The following is a 13,941-nucleotide window of genomic DNA, read 5'->3' as shown; positions in this document are numbered from 1 at the left end:
ACCTTTTATTTAGTCATAAAATAATTATTTCAGTTCATACAAGCTTATTTAGAATAAAATAATACTAATTTATTAACATTCAAAAAATTAATAAGCAAGAGATTTGAAAAATAAATATGTTTACCAAACAAGCTCAAATAGTTATATTATTTGAACAATTATCTATTTAAAACTATTATGAACTTTTGTTTTGTCATAAAACAATTGTTTCAATTCATAAAAAGCTTATTAATATTTCAAAAATTAATAAGTAAGAGGTTTAAAAAATAAATTAGTTTATTGAATCAGTTCAAATAATTATAGCCATTTGACAATTATAAATTATAAATTGTTATTACCTTTTGTTTTATCATAAAACAATTATTTTTCAACATACAAGCTTATTTGAAATAAAATAATACTAATTTATTAATATTTCAAGAATTAGTAAGAGATCTAAAAATAAATAGTTATGACTATTTGAACAACTATGTATTTCAAATTGTTATAACCATTTGTTTTGTCATAAAATAATTATTTTTGTTCATACAAGTTTATTTAGAATAAAATAATACTAATTTAATAATATTCTAAAAATTCATAACTAAGAGATTTAAAAAATAAATCCGTTTGTTAAACTAATTCAAACAGTTAAGACTATATAAACAATTATCTATTTCAAATAATTATGACATTTGGTTTTGTCATAAAACAATTATTTTAGCTCATACAAGTTTATTTAGAATAAAATAAAACTAATTTGTTAATATTTCAAAATTTTATAAGTAAGAGATTTAAAAAATAATACTATTTATTGAATCGGTTAAAATAATTATAACTATTTGAACAATTATATATTTCAAATCATTATTACTTTTTTGTTTTGTCATAAAACAATTGTTTTTGTTCATATAAGTTTGTTCGAAATAAAATAATACTAATTTATTAATATTTAGAAAATTAATTAGTGAAAGATTTAAAAAATAAATTTGTTTACTAAACTATTTCAAATAGTTTTGACCATATGAATAATTATCTATTTCAAATCATTATAACTTTTTGTTTTGTCATCAAACAATTGGTTCTGTTCATACTATTTTATTTGGAATAAAATAATATTAATTTAATAGTATTTTGAAACTTAATAACCAAGAAAATTAAAAGATAAATCTAATTGTCAAACAAGTTCAAATAGTTAAGACTATATGAATGATTATCTATTTCAAATAGTTATGACCATTTGTTTTGTCATAAAACAAATTTTTTTTTTATACAAGCTTATTTTAATTAAAATAATACAAATTTAATAATATTTCAAAATTAATAAGTAAGAGATCAAAAAAAATTGTTTGTCGAACTAGTTTATATGATTAATACTATTAGAACAATTATCTATTTTAAATTGTTTTGATCTTTTGTTTTGTCATAAAAGCAATTGTTTCAGTTTATACAAGCTTACTCGAAATAAATTAATACTAATTTATTAACATTCGAAAAATTAAGAAGAAAGAGATTTAAGAAAATAAATCTATTTACCGAAAAAGTTCAAATGGTTATAACTAGTTGAACAATTGTCTATTTAAAATTGCTATGACCTTTTGTTTTTTCATAAAACAATTGTTTCAGTTAATACAAGTTTATACAAAATAAAATAATAAAAATTTATTAATAAGTAAGAGATTTAAAAATATTTTTTTATCGAATTAGTTAAATAATTATGGCAATTTGAACAATTATCTATTTCAAATTGCTATAACCATTTGTTTTGTTATAAAACAATTGTTTTTTTTATCATACAAGCTTATTCAAAATAAAATAATACTAATTTATTAATATTTCAAAAATTAATAAGAGATTGAAAAAATAAATGTGTTTATCAAACCAGTTCAAATAGTTAAAACTATAAGAATAGTTATCTATTTTAAATTGTTCTAGCCTATTTTTAGTCATAAAATATTTGTTTCATATCATACAAACTTATTTAGAACAAAATAATCCTAATATATTAACATTTGAAGAATTACTAAGCAAGAGATTTGAAAAAATAAATTTGTTTACCGAATAAGCTCAAGTAGTTATGACTATTTGAAAGATTAATATTTAAAATCATTATGATCTTTTGTTTTGCCATAAAACAATTGCTTCAATTCATAAAAGGTTATCAAAAATAAAATAATACCTATTTTTTAATATTTCAAAAATTAATAAGCAAGAGATTTAAAAAAATAAATGTGTTTTCTAAATAAATTCAAATAATTATGACTATTTGAACAATTGTATATTTAAAATCATTATGGTATTTTGTTTTATCATAAAACAATTGTTTCAATTCATTAATGCTTATTTGAAATAAAATAACAATAATTTATTAACATTTCAAAAATTAATAAGTAAGTGATTTAAAAAGTGAATCTGTTTACCAAATAAATTCAAATAATTATGGTTATTTCAACAATTATCTATTTCAAATCATTATGAACATTTTTTTGTCATAAAACAATTTTTTTTCATCATACAAGCCTGTTTGGAATAAAATAATATTAATTTATTAATATTTCAAAAATTAATGAGTAAAAGATTTAAAAAATAAATCTATTTATCGAAGCAGCTCTTATTTGAATAATTACCTATTTCAAAACATTATAACTTTTTATTCTATTCTAAATAATTGTTTCAGTTCATACAAGCTTATTTCAAATAAAATAATACTAATTTAATAATATTATGAAAATTAATAAATATGGGATTTAAAAAATAAAATTTGTTTGTCGAAGCAGTTTAAATAGTTAAGACAATATGAATAATTATCTATTTAAAATTGTTATGAAATTTTGTTTTGTCATAAAACAATTTTTTTAGTTCATAGAAGCTTATTTGAAATAAAATAATACAAATTTATTAACATTCCAAAAATTAATAAGTGATTTAAAAAGTGAATCTATTTACTGAATCATTTCAAATAATTATGGCCATTTCAACATTTATCTATTTCAAACCATTATTACCTTTTGTATGGTCATATAACAAGTGTTTTTGATCATTCAAGCTTATTTAGAATACAATAATACTAATTTATTAATCTTTCAAAAATTAATAAGTAAGCGATTTAAAAAATAAATCTGTTCATCAAACTAGTTCAAATAATTATGACTATTTGAATGATTGTATACTTCAAACTGTTATAACATTTTGTTTTGTCAGAAAACAATTATTTCTATTCATACAAGCTTATTTGGAATAAAATAATACAAATATAATAATATTCTAAAAATTAATAACTAAGAGAATTAAAAATAAATTTGTTTGACAAACTAGTTCAAATATTTAAGACTATATGAACAATTATCTATTTCAAAATGTTATGACCTTTTGCTTTGTCATAAAGCAAATTTTCAATTCATACTAGCTGATTTGAAATAAAATAAAATAAATTTATTAATATTGCAAAAATTAATAAGTAAGATATTTAAAAAAATATTTCTGTTTACCTAACCAATTCAAATAATTATGACTATTTGAACAATTATCTATTTCAAATCATTATAACCTTTTGTTTTGTCATAAAACAAATGTTTTTGTTCTGTCATAAAACAAATGTTTTTGTTCATAATAAAGTAATACTAATCTATTAATATTTCAAAAATTAATAAGAGATTTAAAAAATAAATCTATTTATCAAACCAGTTCAAATAGTTATGACTATTAGACAAATTATTTATTTCAAATCGTTCTGACTTTTTGTCCTGTTATAAAACATTTGTTTCTGTTCATACATGCTTATTCAGATTAAAATAATATTAATTTATTAATATTTCAACAATTAATAAGTAAAAATTTTAAAAAATAAATATATTTATCGAACTAGATTAAATGGTCATGATTATTTGAATAATTATCTATTTCAAATCGTTATGACCCTTTCTTTTGTCATAAAATATTTGTTTCGGTTCATATAAGTTTATTCGAAATAAAATAATACCACTTTATTAATATTCCAAAAATTCATAATTAAGAGACTTAAAAAAGAATTTGTTTATCAAATAAGTTTAAATGATTATGACTATTTGAACAATTATTTATTTGAAATCGCTATAACATTTTATTTTGACATAAAATAATTTTTTCTGTTCATAACATTTTATTTTGAATAAAATAATACAAAATTATTAATATTAAGACAATTAATAAGTAAAAGATTTAAAAAATAAACATGTTTATCAAACAAGTTCAAATGTTATGACTGTTTGAACAATTATTTATTTTAAATTGTTATGACTATTTGTTTTGTTATAAAACAATTGTTTATGTTCATACAAGGTTATTCGGATTAAAATAATACTAATTATTAATATTTTTACAATTAATAAGTCAAAGATTTAAAAAAATAAATATGTTTACCAAACAAATTGAAATAATCATGATTATTTGAATAATTAACTATTTCAAATCATTATGACCTTTTGTTTTGTAATAAAACAATGGTTTCAATTCAAATAAGCTTATTTGAAATAAAATAATACTAATTTATTAATATTACTTAAATTAATGAGTAAGAGACTTAAAAAATAAATTTGTTTACCGAATAAGCTCAAAATAGCTTTAACTATCTAAATAGTTATTTTATTTTGAAACATTATGAACTTTTGTTTTGTCAAAAAACAATTGTTCTATTCATGCAAGCTTATTTCAAATTAAATAATATAAATTGATTAATATTACAAAAATTAATAAGTAAAAATTTAAAAAATAAATCTATTTTCTACACACATTCAAATAATTATATCTATTTGAACAATTATCCATTTCAAATTGTTATGATCTTTTGTTTTGTCATAAACCAATTGTTTTTGTTCATAAAATGCTTATTTGCTACAAAATAATACTAATTTATTAAAATTTCAAAAATTAATAAGTAAATGATTTTAAAAAATAAAATATGTTTACTGAGCGGGTTTGAATAGTTATGACTATTTGAACAATTATTTATTTCAAATTGTTATGATCTTTTGTCTTCTTATAAAACAATTGTTTCTACTTATACAAATTTATTCAAAATAGAATAATACTAATTTTAATATTCTAAAAATTAATAAGTTGGAGATTTAAAAAATAAATCTATTCACTAAACAAGTTCAAATAGTCAAGTTTATTCGAACTATTAGCTATTTCAAATTGTTATTTTATTTTTTTTGTTGTAAAACAATTGTTTCTATTCATACAAAATTATTTAGAATAAAGTAGTACCAATTTATTAATATTTCAAAAATTAAGAAGAGATTTAAAAGACTAAATTTATTTATTGAACCAGTTCAAATAGTTATGACTAATTTAATAATATTCCAAAAATTAATAAGAGATTTAAAAATTAAATGTGCTTGCAGCACCAGTTCAAATAATTAAAACCATTAGAATAATTATCAATTGCTTTGATATTTTGTTAAGTCAAAAAATATTTATTTCATATCTTACAAGCTTATTTGAAATAACAAAATCCAAATTTATTAACATTTGGAAAATTAAAAAGCAAAAGATTTGAAAAAATAAATCTGTTTACTGAATAAGTTCAAATAGTTATAATTATTTGAACAATTATTTATTTAAAATAGTTATAACCTTTCATTTTGACATATAACAATTGTTTCAATTCATAAAAGCATATCCAAAACAAAATAATAATTTCTTAATATTTTAAAAATTAATAAGTAAGAGTTTAAAAAAATAAATTTGTTTACTGAACAAATTCAAATAGTTATGACTATTTAAATAATTATCTATTTAAAATTGTTATGACCTTTTGTTTTGTCATAAAACAATTGCTTCAGTTCCTATAAACTTATTTGAAATAAAATAATACTAATTTATTAATATTCCAAAAATTAATAAGTGATTTAAAAAGTGAATATGTTTACCAAATTAGTTCAAATAATTATCGCCATTTCAATAATTATCTATTTCAAATCGTTGTTACCTTTTGTTTGGTCATATAACAATTGTTTTATATCATACAAGCTTATTCAGAATAAAATAATACTAATTTCTTAATCTTTCAAAAATTAATAAGTAAAAGATTTAAAAAACAATTGTCTACTGAATCAGTTTAAATAGTTATGACTATTTGAAGAATTGTATACTTCAAATCAATTATTTACAAAATAAACCTTTTGTTCTATTATAAGATAATTATTTATGTTCATACATGCTTATTCAAAATAAAATAATACTAATCTAATAATATTTCAAAAATTAATAACTAAGAGATTTAAAAATTAAATTTGTTTGTCAAACTAGTTCAATTTGTTAAGACTATATAAACAATTATCTATTTCAAATTGTTATGATTTTTTGTTTTGTTATAAAACAATTTTTTCAATTCATACTAGCTTATTTGAAATAAAATAAAAGGAATTTATTAATATTGCAAAAATTAATAAGAGATTTAAAAAATAATTATGTTTACCTAACCAGTTCTAATAATTATGACTATTTGAATAATTATCTATTTGAAAATGTTATAACCTTTTGTTTTGTCATTAAATATGTTTTTGTTCATATAAGTTTGTTTAGAATAAAATAATACAAATCTATTAATATTACAAAAATTCATAAGAGATTTTAAAAATAAATCTTTTTATCAAACTAGTTCAAATAGTTACAACTATTTGAGCAATTAATTATTTCAAATCGTTTTGACTTTTTGTTCCATTATAAAGCAATAGTTTCTATTCGTACAAGTTATTTAGATTAAAATAATACTAATTTATTATTATTTTGACAATTAATAATTAAAAAATTTAAAACATAAATATGTTTACCAAACTAGATCAAATAGTCATGACTATTTAAATAATTATCTATTTCAAATTATTATGACCTTTGTTTTGTCATGAGAAAATTATTTCAGTTCATATAAGCTTATTCAAAATAAAATAATACTAAGTTGTTAATATTCCAAAAATTAATAATTAAGAGATTTAAAAAATAAAACTATTTACTGAACAATTATCTATTTGGGATTGCTATAACCTTTTGTTTTATAATAAAAAATTTCATCTATTTGTACAAGCCTATTTTAGATAAAATAATTCATATTTATTACTAACAAGATAATTAATAAGTAAAAGATTTAAAAAATAAATCTGTTCACCACAAAAGTTCAATTCGTTATGACTATTTGAACAACAAATTATTATAACTTTTTATTTTGTCATAAAATAATTATTTATGTTCATACAAACTTATTCAAATTAAAATAATATTAATTTATTAATATTTTGACAATTAATAAGCAAAAGATTAAAACATAAATATGTTTACTGAACAATTTCAAATAGTAATGACTATTTGAATAATTATCTATTTCAAATCATTGTGACCTTTTGTTTTGTAATAAAATAATTGTTTCAGTTAACATAAGCTTATTTGAAGTAAAATAATACTAATTTATTAATATTCCAAAAATTAATGAGTAAGAGAACTAGAAAAATAAATCGGTTTAGTAAACAAGTTCAAAGAGTTATGACTATCTAAACAATTATCTATTTAAAAATATTATGACCTTTTGTTTTGTCAAAAAACAATTGGTCTTGTTCATCCAAGCTTATTTCAAATAAAATAATATAAATTAATTAATATTCCAAAAGTTAATAAGAAAAAATTTGAAAAATGAATTTTTTTATTGAACACGTTCAAATGGTTATGACTATTTGAATAGTTATTTATTTCAAATCGTTATGATCATTTGTTTTGTCATAAACCAATTGTTTCTATTCATGCAAGCTTATTTGGAATAAAATAATATTAATTTATTAAAATTTTAAAAAATAATAAGCAGAAGATTTAAAAAAAAAATCTTTTTACCAAGCGAGTTCAAATAGTTATGACTATTTGAATAATTATTTATTTCAAATCATTATGATCTTTTGTTTTATCATAAAACAATTGTTTCTATTCATGAAAGTATATTTGGAATAAAATAATATTAATTTATTAATATTCTAAAAATTAATAAGTTAGAGATTTAAAGAATAAATTTGTTTACCGAAAAAGTTCAAATAGTCATGTCTATTTGAACTATCATCTATTTCGAACTATTATGACATTTTGTTTTATCATAAAATAATACCAATTATTCAAAATAATTGTTATTCATACAAAATTATTTAGAATAAAATAATACCAATTTATTGCTATTTCAAAAATTAATAAGGATTTAAAAAATTAATATGTTTACTGAACTAGTTTAAATAATTAAGCCTATGAGAACAATTATCTATTTTAAATCGTTCAGACCTTTTGTTTAGTCATAAAAAAATTGTTTTAATGTATACATGCTTATTCGAAATAAAATAATACTAATTTATTAACATTTAGAAAATTAATAAGCAAGAAATTAAAAAAATAAATCTGTTTACCAAAAAGTTCAAATAGTTATGACTATTTGAACAATTATCTATTTAAAATTATTACGACCTTTTATTTTTATTGAAAAACAATTGTTTCAGTACATAAAAGCTTATCCAAAATAAAATAATATTACTTATTAATATTTCAAAATTTGATAAGTTAGAGATTTAAAAAATAAATTAGTTTATAGAATCAATTCAAATAATTTTGGCTATTTGAATAATTATCTATTTTAAAGCATTATGAATTTTTATTGATCGTTTACTAAACCAGTTCAAATAGTTATGACTATTTGAACAATTATATATTTCAAATTGTTATAATCTTTTGTTATATCATAAAACAATTATTTTTGTTCATAAAAGTTTATTCAAAATAAAATAATACTAACGTAATAATATTCTAAAAAATAATAACTAAGAGATTTAAAAAATAAATGTATTTACCAAACCAGTTCAAATAGTTAAGACTATATGAACAATTATTTATTTTAAATCATTAGGACTTTTTGTTTTATCGTAAAACAATTTTTTCAGTTTTTAGTAACTTATTCAGAGTAAAAATAAATAAATTTATTAATATTTCAAAAATTAGTAAGAGATTTAAAAAATAATTATGTTTGTCGAATCAATTCAAAAAATCATGACTATTTGAACAATTATCTATTCCAAATCATTATTACCTTTTGTTTTGTCATAAAACAAATGCTTTTGTTCATATAAGTTTATTTGGAATAAAATAATATTAATATTTTGAAAATTAAGAAGTAAAAGATTTAAAAAATAAATTTGTTTACTGAACAATTCAATTAGTTATTACTATTTGAACCATTATTTACTTTAAATCGTGATGACTATTTGTTTTGTCATAAAAAAATTGTTTCTATTCATAGAGTCTTATTTGGAATAAAGTAATGCTAATTTATTAACATTTCAAAAATTAAAAAGTAACGGATTTAAAAAATGAATTTGTTAGCCTGATGAGTGCAAATAGTTACAACTGTTTGAACAATTATCTATTTCAAATTGTTATGACCATTTGTTTTATTGCAAAACAATTGTTTCTATTCGTACAAGCTTATCTAAAATAAGATAATTCTAATTTATTAATATTCCAAAATTTAATAAGCAAGAGATTTAAAAAATGAATTTGTTTACTAAACAAGTTCAAATAGTTATGATTGTTTGAACAATTATCTATATCAAATTGCTATAACTTTTTGTTTTGTTATAAAACAATTTTTTTATTCATACCAGCTTATTTTAAATAAAATAATACAAAATTTTTTAATATTCCAAAAATTAATGAGTAAAAATTTTAAAAAAAGTTTTTTGAACACATTCAAATAGTTATGACTATTTGATCAATTATCTATTTCAAACAGTTATGACCTTTTATTTTGTCAGAAACCAATTGTTTCTGTTCAAACAAGCCTATTTGAAATAAAATAATACTAGTTTATTAATATTCCAAAAATTGATAAGTAAAAGATTTAAAAATAAATTCGTTTAGCGAGCAACTTCAAATAGTTATGACTGTTTGAATAATTGTTTATTTAAAATAGTTATGATCTTTTGTTTTGTTATAAAACAATTATTTCTATTCATACAAGTTTATTGGGAATAAAACAATACTAATTTATTAATATTCTAAAAATTAATAGGTAGGAGATTTAAAAAATAAATCTATTTACTGAACAAGATCAAATAATCATGTCCATTTGAGCAATTATCTATTTAAAATCATTATGATCTTTTGTTTTGTCATAAAACAATTGTTTCTATTTGTGCAAAATTATTTAGAATAAAATAATACTAATCTATTAATATTTTGAAAATTAATAAGATATTTAAAAACTAAATATGTTTATGGAAACAGTTCAAACTATTATGATTATTTAAATAATTATTTATCTTAAATAATTATGATCTTTATTTTGTCATAAAATAGTTTGTTTCTTTTTATACAAGCTTATTCAGATTAAAATAATATTAAATTAATAATATTCCAAAAATTAATGAAAGATTTAAAAATAAATGTGTTCGTCAAATCAATTCAAATAGTTAAGACTATTAGAGCAATTATTTATTTCAAATTGTTCTAACCTTTTATTTAGTCAGAAAATAATTATTTCAGTTCATACAAGCTTATTCAAAACAAAACAATAGCAATTTATTAACATTTGAAAAATTAATGAGTAAGAGATTAAAAAAAATGTTTATCAAACAAGTTGAAATAGATTGACTATTTAAACAATTATCTATTTAAAGTCATTACGACCTTTTGTTTTGGCATAAAACATTTGTTTCAGTTCAAAACAACTTATCTGAAATCGAATAATACTACTTCACTAATATTTTGAAAATTAGTAAACAAGAGATTTAAAAACTAAAGTTGTTTTTTGCACCAATCCAAATAGTTATGACTATTTTAACAAATATCAATCTTAAATAGTTATGATCCTTATTTTGTCATAAAACAATTGTTTCTAATCATACAAGGTTTTTTAGATAAAAATAATATTAATTTAATAATATTCCAAAAATTAATAAGAGATTTAAAAAAAAATATGTTTGTCGAACCAGTTCAAATAGTAAGACTATTAGAATAATTATCTAGTTCAAATCGTTTTGACCTTTGGTTTAGTCATATAATTCGGTTTATACAAGCTTAATCGAAATAAAATAATACTAATTTATTAATATTCAAAAAATTAATAAGCAAAAGATTTGAAAAATTAAATCTATTTACTAAACAAGTTTAAATAGTTATGACTATTTGAACAATTATCTACTTAAAATCGTTATGACCTTTTATTTTGTCATAAAACCATTGTTTTAGTTCATAAAAGCTTATCCAAAATAAAATAACAATATACTATTAATATTTCAAAACTTAATAAGAGATTTAAAAAATAAATCAAGTTACCAAAATGTTGAAATAATTATGGCCATTTGAACAGCTACCTATTTTAAATTGTTATTGCTTTTTATTTTGTCTTAAAACAATTATTTTTCAATATTCAATGTTATTTGAAATAAAATAAAACTAATTTATTAATATTTCACTAATTAATAAGAGATTTAAAAAATAAATCTATTTACTGAACTAGTTTAAATAGTTATTACTATTTGAACAATTATCTATTTCAAATGTTATAACCTATTATTTTATCATAAAATAATTATTTCTGTTTATACAGACTTATTTAGAATAAAATAATACTAATTTAGTAATATTCATAAAATTAATAAGTAAGAGATTTAAAAATAAAATCTGTTTACCCAATTAGTTCAAACAATTAAGACTATATAAACAATTATTTATTTCAAATTGTTATGACCTTTTGCTTTATTATAAAATAATTATTTCAGCTCATATAAGCTTATCCCAAAAAAAATAATATTACTTTATTAATATTTCAAAAGTTAATAAGGGATTTCAAAAATAAATCAATTTACTGAAATAGTTCAAATAAGTATGGCCATTTGAACAACTACCTATTTCGAATCGTTATTACATTTTGTTTTATCTTAAAATAATTGATTTTCAACATTCAAGCTTATTCAAAATAAAATAAAACTAATTTATTAATCTTTGAAGAATTAATAAGAGATTTAAAAAGTAAATCTATTTGCCAAACAAGTTCAAATAGTTTTGACTATTTGAATAATTATCTATTTCAAATCGTTATAGCCTTTTGTTCTATCATAAAACAATTATTTTTGTTCCTATAAGCTTCTTCGAAATAAAATAATACTAATTTAGTAGTATTCTAAAAATTAATAACTAAGAGATTTTAAAAAATAAATCTATTTGCCAAACTAGTTCAAACCTTTAAGACTATATGTACAATTATTTATTTCAAATTGTTATGACCTTTTGTTTTGTCATAAAGCAATTATTTCAGCTTATACAAGCTTATTCAAAATAGAATAAAACTAATTTATTAATTGTTCAAAACTTTGTACGAGATTTAGAAAATAATTTTATTTACTGAATCGGTTCAAATAATTATGACTATTTGAACAATTATCAATTTCAAATCATTATTACTAATTTATTAATATTTAGAAAATTAATCCATAAGAGATTCAAAAAGTAAATCTATTTACCAAACCATTTTAAATAGTTTTAACTATTTGAATAATTATTTATTCCTAATCATTATAAATTTTTATTTTGTCAACAAACAATTGGTTTTGTTGGTACTATTTTATTTGAAATAAAATAATAATAATTTAATAATATTTTGAAACTTAATAACCAAGAAATTAAAAAATAAATCTAATAGCCAAACAAGTTCAAATAGTTAAGCCTAAATGAATGATTATTTATTTCAAATCATTATGACCTTTTGGTTTCTCATAAAATAATTATTTTGTTTGTACAAGCTTATTCGGATTAAAATAATACTAATTTAATAATAGTTTAAAAATAAATAAGAGATTTAAAAAATAAATTTGTTTACCAAATTAGCTCAAATGATTAAGACTATTAGAATAATTATATATTTCAAATTGTTTTGACCCTTTGTTTAGTCATAAAACAATTGTTACAGTTCGTATAAGCTTATTCAGAATAAATTAATACTAATTTATTAACATTCAAAAAATTAATAAGAAAGAGATTTAAAAAAATAAAATCTATTTATCAAACAAGTTCAAATAGTTATTACAATTTGAACAATTGCCTATTTAAAAGCTTTAAAACCTTTTGACTTGCCATAAAATAATTTTTCAGTTAATACAAGCTTATTTTGAATAAAATAATATAAATTTATTAATATTAAGATAACTAATTAGTCAAAGATTTAAAAAATAAATATGTTTACCGAATAAGTTCAAATCGTTATGACTATTTGAGCAATTATTTATTTTAACTTATTATGACTTTTTGTTTTATCATAAAATAATTGTTTCTGTTCATTCAAACTTATTCAGATTAAAATAATTTTAATTTATTAATATTTTGACAATTAATAAGTAAAAGATTTAAAAAATAAATATGTTTATGGAACAAGTTCAAATAGTCATGACTATTTGAATAATTATCTATTTCAAATCATTATGACCTTTTCTTTTGTAATAAAATAATTGTTTTAGTTCATATGAGCTTATTTGAAGTAAAACAATACTGATTTATTAACACTTTAAAAATTAATGAGTAAGAAAATTGAAAAAAGAATCTGTTTATCAAATAAATTCAAATAGTTATGACTATCTAAACAATTACCTATTTCAAAACATTATGGCCCTTTGTTTTATCTTAAAACAATTGGTTATGTTCATGTAAGCTTATTTCAAATAAAATAATATAAATTTATTAATATTTTAGAAATTAATAAGTTAAAATTTAAAAAATAAATCCGTTTTCTTAACTTGTTTAAAAATTTGACTTTTTGAACAATTATTTATTTCAAATCGTTATGACCCTTTTGTTTTGTCATAAACCAATTGTTTCTATTCATACAAGCTTATTCATAATAAAATAATATTAATTTATTAAAATTTCAAAAGGTAATAAGTAAAAAATTTAAAAAATAAATTTGTTTACCAG

Source organism: Durio zibethinus, chromosome 8 (genome assembly GCF_047325235.1).
Source record: "Durio zibethinus cultivar Kanyao isolate XHJ-2024 chromosome 8, ASM4732523v1, whole genome shotgun sequence".
Taxonomy (NCBI): Eukaryota; Viridiplantae; Streptophyta; class Magnoliopsida; order Malvales; family Malvaceae; genus Durio; species Durio zibethinus.
The sequence above is the reverse complement of the archived record's forward strand: the minus strand, read 5'-3'. Positions refer to the sequence as shown.